Genomic DNA, 14,677 nt, shown 5'->3' on the forward strand with positions numbered 1-14,677 from the left:
AGATCGTAAAGGTTAGGCCCACATATTCCAGAGGGCTGTGTCAGATGAGGAATTCTATTGGAAAGCTTTGCATCTGGAGTTTTCTAATAGCGCCTTCAGGCAAAAAAAATTAAAATTAAACCAACAACCAGCAACCCCTTTCCCCAACCCCCACCACCATTCCCGCTTTCCAGCTTTCCCCACAGCAAGATTTCTGACTTGGTGAAATAGGATTCATTAATAAGCAAGGGGAAAAAGCACCCCAGGCAGTTTACTCTTGAAAATGTAAACTGTTAAAACATTTTGTGGTTACAAGCATTCTGAAAATAATGCATTTTCTCTAGTGTTTTGTGATTTCTCAGAATTCAAAGATTTTTCTGATAAATTACAGGAAATACTATGGAGATCGTCAAATCTAAGACTACTTAGCTTTCTTTATGATAAAGATGATGTGCTTAAGAGTTTGAAATTCGGAGTCACCATTTACTTAGACTTCCTTTGCTCTCTGCTATCATATTTATCTCCCTAAAAATATTCCCAGAGGCATGTGTGAGCACTCCTTGATTTCCTTACATGTACCAGATTTGTCCAGATTTCCCCTCCCTCTTTCCTCTCACTGTCCCCTTGTCCCTCCCTCCCTTCTCCCTCCCTCCTTCTCTTTCCCTCTCCCCCACCCCACACACATGCACACACGCACACACGCACACACGCACACATTGTTCACTGGAATGGGGATAAGGTTCTAAAAAGAACCCAAGAAAGAGTAGATTTTAAGGTCCCTCTGAGGTCATAGCTGGCTGGGCCCTGACTGGGAAATAGGACTCTTGGAGGAGGAGACAGTGGGGCCTTCTTTCTAGGGGGCTCCCAACCTGTCTTTGTCTGAAAGCTGGGCACCCAGCCAGCCTGGACCCAGAGGATTGCTGCTCTTGGCCTCCAGCCCAGTGGTGGGTCTGCCTGTCATTTCCCCACCTCAGTGAGGAGGAGGACACAGAGCTTGGTCCGGGAAAGAGGAGGCAGTGGCAGCCCTGCAGGTAGGCCCCGGGCTGCCTGGCCCCTGCTCCTCAGCTGGAATCCCCTGTGGGAGATCAGGGAGAGTGACAACTCCATCAGAAGGAGAGTCTTGTGGTCAGGAGAGGATCGCAAGAGGACAAGCAGAAAGGCTATTGGTCCATCCCTTTTAACAATGCGATACTGGTAAGCAGTAATCCTATTTTTAAAGACTTCTTGAAACGGCCAGTCCATAGTCATCTTCTTTGGGCATGAATTCCACAACTAAAGGCCTTTCCTAAGCAAGAAACTCTTCTTTACACCCAACTTAAGAGACTAATTCCAATGTATTTCAAGTATGTTGCCATGAGCAGGGAAATAAGGCTGACAGTATTTACAAGCTAACCAAGAGGACAGCTGCTGTGACCTTAAGAACAGGTCACAAGATAATAGCCACAGGACTCACCTGTTTTGATTGTATTTTCTTTTCCTTCAAAATGTTTACATTTCACTATTGTTTGTGAATGTATTTCTCCAAATTAAAATTATGGTACAGCAGAGATGTAAAGAATCTGAGAGCTCATCTAGTCCTATTACTGACTGAGGGAATAGAGACTCAGAGAAGTCTAGTGACTAGCCCAAGATCCCACAGATAGAAAGGTTGGAAAAGGACCTGAATCGAGACAAAACAGGCTTCTGCTATTCTCTTCTCTCTCCCTCCTTCTCTCTCTCCTTCCCTCACTCCCTCCTTCTCCCATGCCTTCCCTGCTTTTCTCTGCTTCAACCCAATTTGAAAACTTTAAGCAATATATGTAATATATGTATTCCTTCCCATGACACCAACTCGTATCTTCTATGCCTGTTCATCTGTTACTCATCTGTACTCACTACACTGTAAATTGCATGAGATCATGATACATGTCTCTAGTTCTCCTCTGAATCCTTTGTATCCAGAAAAATGACTGAACTGTAGCAGGTCCCCAACAAGTCTTTGTGAGTAGTAAATTACTGGGAAAGCAGTATCAACATCAGTGTTGACAGAGTCAAGTCGAAAAAATAACAACCAGGTGGTAGATTCCAAACACATTGGAAACACCTTCAGAAACCATGTTCTGATCTCACCAGTTTTCTCCTTTGGAGTGGGTTGTAGGTGCTGGTATTTGTAGAAGAAATCTGAATGCATACCCCCAGAAAGATAGTGAATAGGCAGGACAAGAGCCTGGTAGTTATTCAAAAGCCTGTTCCACTTGGATAGGCAAGAGTGTTTCAGGGTTTATCCACAGTAAATATAATTGACTGACATCATCCACTACAGAAGTCCTTACAGACGCCAAAGAAAAGCCATACCTGGTGACCCCCACTCAGAGGCTGGGCCTCTCTCCAGCACTCATGGGTTTTTCTCCTCAGGCACGTCCACCTCCAGGCATACAGCCTCCCAGATTTCTCTAAGCTGGGATTCCCCACTAGTGATACCGCTGCAAGTCGTTAGTGCCGTTCACCTAAGATTTCCAGCTCTGCCTTCCAGGTGCTGAGTGCATGTCTGGTAATTTTGTAGCAGTGGACCCATGTGACCAGTTCTAGCCCATGAATTGTGAGAACTTTTAGTTACTGGTTCCAGACACCAGAGCTCTTTTCCCATTTGCAAAGCAATGAGCAGCATTCATGGTAGTGGTTGGGCCCTTAGCCTGGGTCCTGAGGTAGGAGACACAGAGTGGGCCCTGCAGTGAACATGGGGAACAAGCAAGGGAAAACCTCCCTTATCCTAAGCCCTAAGATCGGGTGTTGTCACATAACATAACCTAGCCTGACAGACAAAATGTGGAGGGTAACTTAAGTGGGTGTAATGACTGTGGTATTTCACAGAATTAAATACTATGAAGAGAAAGTTATATTCCCTATTCAAATCTCTTCCAGTTATTCAGGTGAGTTGAGGAGAAGCTGCCACTATCAGATGCTACTATAATCTTTAACACCTCTTCTACTGCCACTTTACTTTTTAACAGAGAGCAGACCTGGACTCAGAACTCAGAGTATTTGGTTAGAATTTACTTTTACTGCTTTGTGTTCACATTTTGTTTTGTAGTGATCTCTATTTATGGAATGTGGTATTGTATTTTTTAAGTATATGGGATGTTATAAAATTTTCTTTCAAATATATTTATTTAAATAATAATATAACTAATATTTCTACCATGCTTATTATGTGACAGGACTATTTTAAGTTACTGGCATGTAAGAACCTATGTACTCCTAACAGTGCTATGAAGTAGGTACTAGTATTGTTATCTCTACTTTACAGATGAGAAACTGAGGCACACAGATTAAATCAGGGGCCCAGGCTCCCCCAGATAGTAAGGGACAGAGCTAAAATTAGAGTCTAGGCAGTTTGTTTCCATAATCTGTACTCTGGGAGTAGATATCTGAAAAATATTCCCCTTATTGTTCACTTGGTACGTGCTGATAGCAAAAATTATGCATGTGGTACCCAAATGATGGTACTTGAGAAACTTCTCTTTGCCAAGCAGGAGATATGCTTTGCCAGCCTGTCGCAGTGACCTCCTCCCAGGTCCACCCACCTGTGCTCCCCCGCAGGCTAGAGAGTATCTCTGCCTCAGTTCCTACACAGAATGTGTAGGGCTCAGAACTCGGGCAATGCTCTTCTGCATGACAGTGGAAGGAAAATGGATCTGAGAGAGTTTGAAGGAAGACAGAGGGGCTGTAGATGATCAAAGGGGAGCAAAGGGGTGACCATTTATGCCTCAAGCTTTCATCTTCAGAAATATCCTCCTCCCAGAAGCACTGGAGCTGTCGGCACCTGCTCCACAGATGGATTAGGTTCTGGCCACCCCTTGAGCAGTGCCGGCTAGCCCCGGCTGCTCCCAGCCCTTTCTGTTAGAGGGCTTACTGGAGACACTCTGGTAATGATTCATTGGTTAGAAATAGACTTTTCTGTATGTTTTCTCTATTTTTTATCTGGGTGTTTTGGCCCTGGAAATATCATGTGTAGACTAATTTTTTATAACAAGGAAATTCATTAAAACTTTCCCTTTAAAACTTACTTAGTATGGAACACTCAGTTTCTTTATGTAGGTGGGTTGCTAATGTTACTGGATAGATTTTCTTTCTTTCTTTTTTTTTTTTGAGATTATTGTGGCTTTAGATCTATATATATATATATATTCCAGGAAAAAAGTTAGCTGTCACCATCAGTGGGTTAAAAAGGAGGCCTTTCCTCAGTCAGGGTATATTTCTCTGGCTTCCTCTAATATGAGAAATAAGCCTTCCTGATTCTTCCTGGTCCTCAGGCCATTTTGCTCTTGCCTTATGTTTTATGGCTGTGCTGCCTTAAGGCTGGTGGAGAAACCACAGAACAGGCTCCGATTCATAAGCCGTTCAATGCAACGTTAACTGATGGTGGTGGTTGGGAGTGGGAAATCTATATCCTTTATAGGTTAAAAACAAGAAGTATGAGTCAGCAGACTAGCTTCCCTTAGTCCTGTTGCTTGGCATACCATTTCCTGGGCAGTAAACACAGTGAATCTCATCTAAGACAATTTTCCAGGTCAGCTCAAACAATATCGTTTCAGGCATACTACTGTGGTTCCTCTAAATGATTAGACGTTACGGAAACACTTCTCTTTCTCAATATGAAGATGTACAGATTTAAGCAATAGATGGCAGTGTTTCCACAAATTTTAATATTGTAATAGCTCTGAAAGGAAGCTGAATCCTCAGCTCTCCTGCAGCTTGCCGTGATCGTATAGTGGTTAGTACTCTGTGTTGTGGCCGCAGCAACCTCGGTTCGAATCCGAGTCATGGCAGGAGAGGAGGAGACTTTTGGAAAAGAACAACGCTGTTGCCAAACAGCCCCAGATAGAATAATGAAGAACAATAAAAGAGAAACCACTATACACATTTTAAACTTTAGAAGAGATGACATACACAAAGTAGCTTTATTAATGCACTAATCCTGTTGCAAGTGTATTGTGTGTGGGTTTTTTTATTTGCACTGACGGATAATATGATAAAAACTTGACTGTAGTGGGTATGTAATTATTATTAATTACCAGTACTTAAGCTCTGCTTTGAGCAGACTCGTCAAGTCTGCTTGCTTTTGAACCTTGCCAGGGCCATACAGTAATAACAACCCTGAAGTATTTGGAAAGATGTCAGCAGTAGAGGTGGAAATCCTGTTTAACCAGGCATGAATTGTTGTTAGGAGGGTTTTTTCAGGATGACAGAGAGAAAATGAACTGTCCCTTATCAGTAATTGCAGGAAACATTTTGTTTCTATGATATGAACTGGCTGTAATTTAACTTTCCTGCATCATTGGATAATGTAAGAAGCCAGTTGTTGCTAAAAATGAAATTCTCTAAAGTGGGCATTTGGGTCTGATAAAGGGCATGTTATACGTATACAATGGGGCTCAAGCAATAAATAATGTCCATATATGGTGAAACTTTTTAAATGACATTTTCCAAAAGACTGGGGTTTGTATTATAAATGGCTAAATGTTGAACTAATGTGGGTAACATGGCTTTAATGGGCCTTTCTCCAGGACTTAAAAACATGAACAATAGAGCCTGAAAATGTCAAATGTAAGTGTGTTATAATGAGGTTTACTGCTCTAAAATTATAGCCTGCCATGTTTTAAATAAGGGATCACTAGAAGGTGCTTTTTAATGCCTCTAGCCCCTATTTCATGGATGGCCTAGCAAAACTCGTGTTTGTTATTTATGTAATACTAAAAAATTTTCAATAAAAACATGTGCTGGGGGTAGGCACAGAATCTACTAAGTTCTTTCAGAGTTAGTGAATTCTTAGAAATGATATGCTAGAAAAACTGCAATAAATATTACCCCCCCCCCCCAGTACAAGAGCAGTTTCTATTTGATTACAGGCCCCAAATGTTCAGCCTCAGAAAATCAAGTATAAAGGACAAAAAAAAGTGTTTATTGTTTCCTCCAAGACTCACTTTCAAGACTATTTTCTGCTCTGAGGTCTCTTCTTCCTATGGCTTATTCCCTAAATTTTCCCTCCCCATATTTCTCTCAAATTTTCCCTCCCTTTCATCAAAGGGCCTTGCCTGAGCTCTGCCTCAAGTCTTCCAAGGCCTCCCAGCTGGCTGGTACTAACAATGCTTCTAAGAAGACACTGAATTGCAATTGTTTTTTAAAACAACTAAGTTGAACTTAAAAACTGAAAGGAAAGGAGTGACACACAGCAGCAATTTACTGGAGAATTCCGCTTTATTAGGAAAAGGTGCTGGGTTATATAGGAAGGGGCATGAGCTGATTGAGGTGTCACTTCTACGGGGCTGGTAGCTATTGGCTAGGTGCTGGGAGTGGGAGGGGGGAGAGAGGTGATTGGGCTTCAGGTGGCGCCGGTGGGAGGGCCGGGAAGAGAAGCTGGAAGTTTGCCATCTTACTGGTGGGGGCCCTTCATTCCCCCCTTTCTCCTCTATGGGTTTGTGGATGTTGCTTTTCTCTCTGACTGCTTCCTGCTGAACGGGGCTGGAGAAGGGAGTAAGGCCTTGAGGACTGGGAGAAAAGGGTTGATAGGACTCCCCACAGTAAGGACGAGTAGGTGTGGACTTCTTCAGGTTGGAAATCAATGAAGGTTCTCTGTAACTATAGGTTGAGGACTTGTTGATTTTAATGGTGGTGCCAGGAGGATACAGGTGCCAGAAGCCAGGCGTCTGTGGCCATTGCTTCCAGGAACAATTTCCAGCAGAGAGAGTGGTCCATCTCAGCATGTGGTGAGGAGGTTACGTGAAGGTGAGGGATCTTCTGTGGCCAGAAACTGATAGTTCCTGAGTAAAAGCTGGTTGAAAGTTTGATTAGAGATTTTTCCGACTTGGGATTTGATGAACTTTATTATACAGGGTAAGAAGAGACAGACGAGAGGAATGATTATTATGGGGCCTGCAATGGGCCAGAGCTAGGTGAGGAGGGGGTTTGTTAGTATTGACGAGAATGGGTTGGAATTGGAAGCACAGTGGAGGCTGGAGGCAAGGTCAGTGAGTTTGGTAATGTCAGTTTCTACAATGCCGGATTCGTTGATGTAATAGCAGCACTCTTCTTGAAGGAAGACGCAGGTGCCGCCCTTCTCAGCTATAAGCAGATTTAAGGCCTGCCGGTTTTGAAGGGTGACTTTAGCTAGCGAAGTGACCTGTCTTTGGAGAGAGGCCAGGGAATTGGCAGTGGATGTCAGGGCTCCCTCAAGTTTGGTGTTGAGATCTTTAACTGCCCATAGAGAGTGACTCAAGGCTCCCCCAGAAAATCCTGCCTCAATGGCTGAGGTGGTCAAAGAGATACCAACCATGATGGGAAGGAAAGCAGCCCTTTTTGTGCACGAGGGCAAGGGAGGTTGGAGCTCAAGGAATTCTGCCATGCTGTAAAGTGTAAGCTGTGGGATTAGGGTGACGAGAATGCAGAGTGTGCTGGAGTTGGGAGGCAGTGAAGTGCGCTGGAGGGGGGTGGAGTCGGGCCTACACAGTGGTGGATGGTGAGATTATCTGCGTATTCTGGTTCCCATAGGGGTATGTCTGCCAGGGGGCAGAGGGGTTGTCTTTCTGCATGGAAGGAGTAGTTGGAAATATTAAGGGGCATGGTGACTAGCAGTGGGTGCTGTAGTGATGCACACAAGAAACAATTGGCGGTGTTAAGGGGGTGGTTGAGAAAGATGGTGGTGTCCTGAATGAGTTGTAACGAAGAGTAGGAGAAATTGGAAGAGGGGCGGGGATAAGAAGATGAAGAGGCGCCGTCAAGAGTTTGGATAATGACTTTTTCGGAATGTCTGATATCTGATACAACTTGAGAGATCTGGGAATGAGAGGGAACATACTTTTGAGAGATATGAAGGGTACTGTGGGGGGTCAAGGACCCCCCGTAGTAAACTGAGGCTGTGACTCTGGCAGCCCATCAAGAGTCCCAGGGATCTGGGATTGATAAGGAGAATGAGACATTGGAATATTTCATGAAACAGTTGGAGGAGTAATACTGTGGGTTCCGGGAGTTACCCATGTAGTGAATGGCGCAAGACCAGTAGGGACATCTCCCGTAGGTGTCTGGCCATCGCCTGCAATAGGCTTGTTTTTGGTCATAGAGGAAACAGAGGTAGGGAGAATAAGGGTAGCTGCTAGTGAACACTTCGGTGGAGGGAGGAAAGTGGAGGTATAAAGGCTCAGAGCAGCTTTTCAGAGGGCAGTCTGATGTGGCAATGAGGGCAGTAATGTTTGTTTGATGCTGTGTGTAAGTCTGTCTGACTTTGAATCACCATACAAAGGAGACTGGGGTGGCAGGGAAGACAATAGGAATGAGGAAAAAAAGCGAGAGAGCAGTAAAGGAGGAAAAAGTCATGATTCGGGTATGGATGGCAAAGGGGGTGAACGGGATTTTGGAGGAAAGAGGACAGTAAGGTCAGTAATCTGGAGGGAGGGAGAGTCTGTAAACTTTTGTAGGTTAAGAGATGTTTTAGGTGATGTGGGGACAGAATGGTAAGGGGCGCCCTGAATGTTAGTTTATGAGCTTCCTTCTGCAAGAGCTGTCCAGCGGCTAATGCCTGTAGGCAGGGGGCCCATCTCCGAACTATGGGGTCTAATTGCTTGGAGAGAGAAGCTACTGGGGCAAAGGATGGGCCATAATATTGGCCTAGGACTCCTAGAGCTTGACTGGACCTCTCATGAATGTATAATGAGAAGGGCTTCGACAAATCAGGAATATGGAGGGCTGGCGCTTCCACAAGGGCTCGACAGAGCTTAATGAAGGAGTGTCGGGGTGAGGAGGATAATGGTTCTTCAGGGGGGCCCTTGCTGAGGTTGTATAGGGGTCTTGCTAACAGGGAGGGGTTAGGGATCCACGCTCTAAAATACCCAGCCAGGCCTAGAAAGGAAAGGATTTCTGTCTTGGTTTTGGGAACGGGCAGGTCAGAGAGGAGCCATTTTCTGTCTAAGATAATGGACTTTCTTTGTTGAGATAGAAGGAATCTGAGGTAAGTGACAGAAGGGGAAGAGATTTGAGCTTTGATGGGGGATACCCGGTAACTTCTGGAAGCTAGAAGGTTAAGTAGGGAGGCAGTGTCAAGTTGAGACTGTTCCCACGAGGTACTGCAGAGTAGAAGATTGTCCATGTATTGTAATAAGGTGGACTCGGAGTGATCATGATGAAACTGTTTGAGGTCCTGAGCTAGGACCTGTCTAAAAATATGGGGACTATCTCAGAAGTCTTGTGGCAAAACTGTCTAAGTGAGTTGTTCAGAATGTCTTCTGTATGGGTCCGTCTAGGTGAAGATGAAAAAATCTTGGGAGGAGGGGTCCAGAGGAATAGAAAAATGGGTCCTTGAGATCTAGGACTGAGAAGTGGGATGCCAAGGCAGGGATCTGCGATAAAAGGGTGTATGGATTTGTAACTAAGGGTTGGATAGGGACAACGGCCATGTTGATGAGGCAAAGGTCTTGGACGAGGCGGAAAGATCCGTTGGTTTTTTTAACACCTAATATGGGGGTATTACATGGGGAGTGAGTGGGTCTGAGGTAATTTTTGTTTAAGAGATCTTGAATGATGGGTTGGAGGCCTATGAGGGCTGAAGTGGTTAGGGGATATTGGGCCTGACAGATATACTGAGAGGGGTCACATAATTTGATCGAGGCAGGAGGACATAGAGCTATGGAGGGGCTTGTAATGTCCCAAACTTTGGGATTTACAGGGTGTATGAGGGCGGAACCGGAGCTTTCATTGGGTAGAGGGGGGTTGTCGGCTATGAGGGCCATCAGAAAGGGAGTACTGGGGGCTGTGGGAGTGGATATAGTTATGGAAATGTGGAGGAGGGAAAGGATGTCCCATCCTAGTAAAGGGATGGGACACTGGGGCATAACTAGGAAGGAGTGGGAGAAAGGTATGGGATTGTCTTGGATTGTGCATAAAGGGGGGGGGGTTAATGGGAAAATCTGTTTACTTCTTACCCTGACTACAGGAGTAATGGCAGGTGTGGTAGGGCCCCGGTATTCTCGCAAGACTGAGAAGGTGGCTCCTGTATCTAGGAGGAAGGAGATGGGGTGACCGTTTACTATTAAAGTAACACTGGACTCCTGTTTGGTGATGGAAATGGTCGGGCGAGAAGCCCCCGGGCCCCATCAGTCTTCTTCTGCCAGCCCCACTATGGCGGGCTTAGGATGGGGGTTGTTCATCCAGCCTCCCCTTCGGGTGGCTGGGCAATCAGACCCCCCGTGGCCCTTTTTGTGGCATCTGGGGAATGGGGTGGTAGAAGATCTGGGGGAGGGGCATGCCCTTGACGAATGTTGTTCTTGTCCGCACTTAAAACAAGCTCCTGGGGGGCGCTTGTTTGTAGAAGGGCGCCCAGGTTGTGGTTTTATCAGCTGGGCCAACATTTGGAAATTGGCTTGATCAGCCTTTTGTTTACGGCGTTCTTTCTCCTCCTCCCGGTTATGGAAGACTTTAAAGGCCACTGTTAGGATCTCAGTCTGTGGGGTAGTGGGGCCGTGTTCTAACTTTTTGAGTTTAGCTTTAATGTCGGGGTAGCTTTGAGCTAGGAAGTATGTCATAAGGACATGTCTTCCGTCAGGCGTTTCTGGGTCCAGGCTGGTATACTGTAATAGGGCTTGAGTGAGTCTGTCTAAGCTACATCCCAGAGGGGGGCGATAATGTTGGGAGGCCCTCAGGACCGAGTTTGAGGGGGACTGAAGGGTTCTGGCTCAGTCTGTGGGGGAGTGACGCGGTCCAGCCGCACCTAGTCGAGCAGGTCTTGAAGTGCAGAAGGGGGGCGAAGAAAATAAAGAAAGATAGAAAGAACTGGGAGGGCTGATGCTCCCACGCATCGCCAGCCAGCAGCCCAGCTGCTTGCCTCTGCCGCTCTAGTTGGGCTTGAACTCACAACTCTGAGGTTAAGAGTCCCATGCTCTATCACCTGAGCTACAGCAGGGTTCCTGTTAGTTGCTTATGGAATGCATAAACAGAATGTTCTTTGTTTTCCATTCCTGCCACATCGGCAAGTGGGGGAAGGGCATAGCTAGAAGCAGGGGCGGTGTTTCTACACATCTTCAAGGTCTCCCTATTTTCAGAGTGAGGAGTCTTGGCTCATCTTCGAGGACAAGATATGGTTTTGTGGACAGATAACTTCCAAGGACTGCACTGGTTGTTCTCAAGCTTGTGCTTTCTCATGCTGCGTTCGGGGAAGGTGCTTTCTTATTCTGTTTACAAACATGTGAGAAGACAAAGGTGGTCTCTAACAGGGGAGAAACAGGTGATGAGGGCAAAGACGGAGGAGGCCCCCGGGACTTAGTTAAAGGGGGGCTGAAAGGCTCAGGCTTAATCCGCAGGGGATGAAGGCGGAGGATGTGAGATGGGGGAGGAGATAGTGGGGGAGGAAGGGAGAAAGGCTGTTGTAGGAGAAGAAGGGGAAGGGAGTGAAGGGAGGCTTCTGCGGGGGCGGTGGCTTGCAGGCTAGGAGAACTTGGGGGGGGGGTGTTGGGGGAGGAGGAGGCGGAAAGCTTCGATATAGGGAATCTCCTTCCATTTTTTCAGGCACTGGCAGTAGTTAAAGAGATTGTGAGTGATGTTAGGATCAAGAGTTCCCCCTGCAGCCATTGGTTGTTATTGCCTAGGAGGTATGTCGGCCAATCTTGGGAGCAGTATTTACGGAGAAGTTTTGGTTTTGTATCAGGTGTCAGGGAGAGGGTGGCTAGATGCTTGAGCAGGCATTCAAGAGGTGAACTTTCAGGGAGGGATAAGGAGGCTCCCATGGCTGAAGGACAGAGAAGGAGACAAACAGGGGAAGACGAACGGAGATCCTCGGACTGGAGGCAGACCGCAAGGAGACAAAGGGCGTCCCCGATGATCCTTGGTGGTCTGCGGAAACTCGTATACGAGTCGGAATTTCTTAGGAAGTGTGGGTCGTCACCCAGACTTCCCTAAGAAGGCAGAGTGCCGGAGTCACGAGGTACCTAGTACTAGGAATTTTTGGCAGACGGAACGGATTTCGGCAGACAGAACGGAAGGAGGAAGGGGGAAAAGGGAGCATTCTCATCCACAAAGGAGTCACCTCGTTTATGGCTGTTGAAGGAGGGGCCTGAGGGCCTGTCACAGCTGTGAAGGCCTGAGGCGGAGTTTATGGCTGTTGGAGGGGGGCCTGAGGGTCTGCTGCAGCCGTGAAGGCCTGAGGCAGCGATTTATGGCTGTTGGAGGGGGCCTGAGGGTCCACCGCAGCCGTGAAGGCCTGAGGCGGGGAGAGTTCCCTCCTCGTCCCCAAGTGTCAGAGCCTTGCCAGATGATCACGGTCAATGGCACTGCGATAGCTCAGGGAAGAGTGGCCCACTCCGGGTGAAAACTTACCTAAAGGCCAGAGAGGAGTGGTGAGTGTGATGAGCCAGCGCCGGAAAAAGAGGACGAGGGCAAGCTGCTGCTGGTGTCGGGGGAAAGACAGGGCCCAGTTGGGGTGTCCCGTCTCCCGGGTTTCAGCACCAATGAAAGGAAAGGAGTGACACACAGCAGCAATTTACCGGAGAATTCCACTTTATTAGGGAAAGGTGCTGGGTTATATAGGAAGGGGCATGAGCTGATTAAGGTGTCACTTCTACAGGGCTGGTGGCTATTGGCTAGGTGCTGGGAGTGGGAGGAGGGGGAGAGGTGATTGGTCTTCAGGTGGTGCCGTTGGGAACCAAGGACCCGGAAGAGAAGCTGGAAGTTTGCCATCTTACTGGTGGGGGCCCTTCAAAAACAGCTTATATATTCAAACCACTCAACGTTATTTGTGTTGTATTAGGATACTGGAAATGAATTAATCATTTATGGAAGGAAATTTTGTCAGTCAGAACCTAGTGGTTGCAAGTGACAGAAACGTAGTGTGTGCTGATTTAAAGACAGGCATGTACCCAGGCATGGTACAAGGGGCTTCAGAAGCAATTGGAACCAGGTTATTAAAGATGACCAGGGCACACTCCATTTCATACCATATTTCTTCATGAATATTGCCTTCACCCTCAAACTAACTTGTGTGTGGCAGGAAACATGGCAGCTAGCAGCAGTTCCTGCCCTTTGTATCTCACAGTGTTGCTGCCTACAGAAGAGCCCCTTGTTACTATTCAGAACATCCTGGTGAAGGACCTGATTGGCTTGGTTTTGGTCAGGTGTCCATCACTGGACCAATCAACTACGTCCATGGGGATAGAGCACTTTGCACAAAGACAGCTCTTCCCTTGTCTTGAGGCCAGTCCCAGAGTGAGAGACTTGGCAGCTCCAGAGCCACACCAGTTTTCTCCCTGGGAAGTTTTATCCATTGCCTTACTGGAGTACACTATTTGGTGGTTGTCTGCTTCCACAAACCCATGAGTTGGGTTCTTAACTGTTAACATCTTTACTGCCTTGTGAAAAATGAAAAGCAGTTGGTGGATTGGTAGGGGGAGGTGTCAGCATATGACAATTAGTCTGGACGCAACTTGAAGCTCAGGGACACAGAGCAACTGGTTGAACAAAGGGAGCATTTCATGTTCTGTCTCCTTTGTCTCTGTCAAAGGGAGGCCTTCTTGCCCTGGAGGAGGACTGTTTTTCTGGCTTGGCCAGGGAAGAGCATACAATCGTCTAACTGCCAAGAAAAATGCACTTAAACTTGGGCAAGTTACTAAGCTCTCAGAGTAAAAAAAATAGTGTGGTGGGGGTAGGGAGGGTGTCAATGCAACAGTGAAAAGAATAATGCACAAAGAAATAAGTGAAAAACACTTAGGGGCTTGTAATACAAATGTAACACTAGCACTTAGTAGGGAGGCAATGACTAATATTGTTATTATTGCATGATGTTCTCCAACCAGTCTCCATTGGTAGAAACATGAGTGAGATTTCCATTAGGAAAAGGGCTTTCACCAAGAGTTACAGAAGTTAAAAGAAGTGATGCTGTAGACTCTAAACCAGGGGTAGCACAAGTCAGAATCCACCGAGTGATCCTTATCCGAATTTGCCATCCTGGTTCTCTTCCTCTTTCATGGTTGCCATGACCAAGGGCCACAAAAATCAATGAATGGTTCTTTTCATCAACAAAAAGTTTGTTGATATTGGGTCTCCCTATCTGCCTTTTTGCTAATGCTAAAATATATTGTGGTTTGTGTTCTAAAACCAACCGTAAACAGGTTGGTTTTCAGAAATGTTAAAGCCTGAGTTATCAGAGGGAATTAATTCTAATGTTTAACTATATTAGCTTTGATACAATATCTACTTTTAGCTTTTTAAAAATATCTCAACAGACTCCATTATTGTTTCCATGTTCCCATTGTCTACATTTTATACCAAAGCTAATAGCTGCTGATGAAAAATCAGAGTGACTCTGATACGATCTTTTCAAAAACTGTCTCTCCAAAACGGCAACTATAAGGCATTTCAGGGCAAATGTAAGCTGCTCACAAACTAGTTCCCTGACAACTTTTTAACATGAATGATGAACCATTAGAATACTAACCAGATCCTTGTTTTGATCACATGGCTTTGACAGGTATAGTTTTCACCAATCAATGACATTGTTATCCCCTAGATTTGTTCATTCAAAATGTGAAATCATTTGTTCATTGAAAAGCCAGGAAACCTTTTTCTTCTTTTTAGGGGTGTCAACTAAAATAGCAAGAGAAAATCTTAATTCTCTGTATAATCTGTTACTTTATGACCCTCACATTGGTATAGCTATGGTGGTCTATAAGTTTGCTCAAGAAAA

At 45.8% G+C, this 14,677-nt stretch overlaps 1 protein-coding gene and 1 non-coding gene across 10 annotated transcripts in view; both read left to right on the top strand.

Annotated features, from left to right (window-relative positions):
- The window catches only part of NFIB (nuclear factor I B), a 419,383-nt gene that overhangs the window by 86,422 nt on the left and 318,284 nt on the right, over positions 1 to 14,677 (top strand). The window lies entirely within an intron of this gene.
- Positions 4,716 to 4,787, top strand: TRNAH-GUG (transfer RNA histidin (anticodon GUG)). Its single transcript has one exon. It is a non-coding gene; the product is annotated as a tRNA-His (tRNA).

This window comes from Manis javanica, chromosome 2 (genome assembly GCF_040802235.1).
Source record: "Manis javanica isolate MJ-LG chromosome 2, MJ_LKY, whole genome shotgun sequence".
Lineage (NCBI taxonomy): Eukaryota > Metazoa > Chordata > Mammalia > Pholidota > Manidae > Manis > Manis javanica.